This window comes from Lycium barbarum, chromosome 7 (genome assembly GCF_019175385.1).
Source record: "Lycium barbarum isolate Lr01 chromosome 7, ASM1917538v2, whole genome shotgun sequence".
Lineage (NCBI taxonomy): Eukaryota > Viridiplantae > Streptophyta > Magnoliopsida > Solanales > Solanaceae > Lycium > Lycium barbarum.
The window spans coordinates 42,592,598-42,596,134 of record NC_083343.1 but is presented as its reverse complement, the minus strand read 5'-3'; positions in this window follow the sequence as shown (position 1 = coordinate 42,596,134).

The window sequence follows — 3,537 nt, the reverse complement described above, 5'->3', positions numbered from 1 at the left end:
ATACTTGTTCTTAATCGTCACTTTATTCAATTGCTGATAATCGATGCACATTCTCAAGGAGCTATCTTTCTTTCTGGCAACACATCAATCGGAAAATCGATCTCTCGCTCGGGAGGAAGGCCTGGAAGCTCTTCCGGGAACACATCCGGAAATTCGTTCACCACTGGAACTGACTGTAGAGTCGGCGACTCAGCTTCTACATCTTGAACTCGCACTAGGTGATAAATGCACCCTTTCGTGATCATCTTCCTTGCCTTTAGATAGGAAATAAACCTACCGTTCGGTGATGCCGTATTTCCTTTCCATTCTAAGACTGGTTCCCCCGGAAATTGGAAACGAACCATATTCATTCTACAATCAACATTGGCATAACAAGAAGCCAACCAATCCATTCCCATAATGAAATCAAAATCTACCATCTCTAGCTCATGCAAATCAATCATGGTACGACGGTCACAAATCACGACTACACAACCTCTATACACTCGGCTAGCTATTATCGATTCACCCACGGGTGTAGACGCCTCAAAAGTCTTAATAGACTCCGGCTCAATTATAAATCGACCCGCAATATATGGAGTAACATATGATAATGTGGAGCCCGGATCAATCAAAGCATAAACATCATGAGAGAATACCGATAATATACCTGTGACCACATCAGGAGAAGACTCAAGATCTTGGCGTCCAGCCAAAGCATAAATACGGTGCTGAGGACCGCTAGTACTGGGAGCTCTGCCTCTACCTCTACCATGGCCGACTGGCGCATGTGAACCTGGCCCCGTAGGGCGTACAGATGCCGAAGATCCGGCTACCGACCCTGATGGCTGGGTCCTACCTCTACCATGCACTGAGGGGCAATCACGCATAATATGGCCCGGTCGACCACATGAATAGCAAACATCTGAACCCAATCGGCACTGACCCCAATGCGACTTCCCACACTGGGAACATCGTGGCACAGACGGCCTTGACTAGCCTGAATCACCTCTGAACTGGGACCCTGAATAAACTCTGACTCGGCCCTGAACGAACAGATCTATCAAGGCCTTGGCCTGAAAACCGTGAAGGTGGACTGGTCATGGAATATCCCGAATGTCTAGGGAAATGTTGCCTGTGTCCGCCTCTGGACTCACTTATTGGGCCCAAAGATCTGGCCCTCTTGCTATGTCCCCTATTCTGTTCACGTTCACTTCTCCGCTGCTGTAGGCTTTCCTCTAAGTTCTGAGCAAGTGCCTGAATGCGTGCAATATCCATACCGTCCTGAAGGGACGTAATCAAGCATTTGTCCATCAGATGGGGCCCTAGACCCTTTACGAATCGGTGTACCCTGTCGCCCATATCTGCTACCATGGCCGAAGCATACCTGGCCAAGGAGTTAAAACTGAGGCTATACTCTAGGGCACTCATACTGCCTTGCCTCAAATTTAAGAATTTATCGGCCCTTGCTCGTCGAACTTGTGGAGGCATGTAATGACGGAGAAAAGCATCGACAAACTCTTGCCATACCGGCGGAGGTGCATTTGCTCCCCGTGAAGCCATCCAAATCGTATACCACTGGATTGAGACGTTTCTCAATCTATATGACGCTAGCTCTATCGACTCGGTGTCTGGAGCATGTATCAACCGGAGCGTCCTTAGCATACCATCAATAAAGTCCTGGGGATCCTCCACTGGTTTTGACCAAAAGAATTCCGGAGGGTTCCAAGTAATGAAATCATGGGCTCTTGCACTAACAGCCCTGTCACCTTGCCCTGCGCTTGGCCTCTGAGTCTGGGGCGCAACCAACTGAGTCAACAAATTAATGACCTCTCTCACATCTTGGCCCGAAGCATTCGGTGGAGGAGCTGGAGCTGGGGCTGAGGCTCCCACGTGCTCCTCGGTAATAGGCACTGTCTGGGAGGACTGAGATTGAGCCGCATTCTGGGACTCATCTTCCTCTACTACCAGTGGCGGTGCTCTTTCAGCCAGCTTTTCTGCCACCGTCTTGCCCCTTTGGGCTGCTGTAGCCTTTTTCTTTTTAGGCATCTCTGAAATACACAACACACGATTTAGAAGCAAGAATTTCCTACATCATAGCTCTATCGCACGATTATTATGAAAAAAGGTCATATATTCCTAAAATGTCCGCAACATCTTGTTTATAAGTGTGGCGCGCAACACACCCATAACCAAGACTCTACTAGACACGGCTCGTAGACACATCCTAGGACTGAACTGCTCTGATACCACTTTTGTCACGACCCGACTCGGGGCCGCGACGAGCACCCGGTGCTAACCCACCCGAGCACCCTCTTAGCTTACTCTTATACTTACATCTAGGTGAGCCACATAATTATACATGCATTTGCATTTATTCGTCAACTAGTCCCATTGGACAACAACCCATTTATATCATCATAGGCATCTATGCCACGTCAATGTACATGGGCCCACGTGGCCGACAAAATGATATACAAAACATAGGCCGACAAGGCCAAACACATCTACCGACACACACACATATCTACGAGCCTCTAAGAGTATAACATATCACATTAGCGGGACAGGACCCCGCTATGCCCATAATTATATACACAAAAGAATGAGTACCCAAAAGATATGGCTCCGAAGGAACTGGAGCTCTCTATGAAATCTCCGAATAGGCTGCTATGGATCAAGTCTGTCTCCCTGTGCACCTGCGCGCATGACGCCACGTCCACAAAAAAAAGGACGTCAGTACGAAGAATGTACTGAGTATGTAAAGCATGATTAACATCAATATAAAAGCATCATAGACAATATATGAAGTGACATAGGAGAGGGAGACAATAATATCATCGTCATAGCACTTACCTGCCTTTCGTAGGACTTTCCATTTTTCATACGTATTTGTACACCTACGTCATCATTCGTATTCCATAATAGTACTCGTACGATACTTGTGCTCATATTCGTATACATGTCCTTATTCGTATTCGTATTCTTATACATAGTCTTTTCACATTCATATTCATATTATATACATAGCCATACACTTATATACATACATATCATTTACATAGCATACCCGACCTCAGAGGATCGGTGTTTCATACATACTTGGCCAACCAAGGCTCAAGGTTACTCATACCTGGCCCTACCAAGGCTTCAGGGTTATCTGTACCATCTGCAGAGGTGTGCGCGCGTTACGTAATAATATACATACTTTATAGATAATCATATACATATATCCTACCCGGCGTTATAAGCTCGGGGTATCATTATAGCCCTTCATATGCACATATAAGTATAATAGCCCGTAGGCACCTTTGGCATCATTATTATTATTATTATCGTCATCACTATCATCGTCATTATTGCTACATCCATATCTTAGGCTTACCCGTCATATGAGGGGCATAGTACAATCGTAGTACATGTTAAGGATTGTGAGCTTATGAGCTCGGAATGTCAATCACTTGAATACAACATACTCAGATAGAGGAATTAGAAATTTGGCCAAGAACCATGCCTTATGAAAGAAGGGTTAGCCTTACATACCTTTTCGTCGGACTA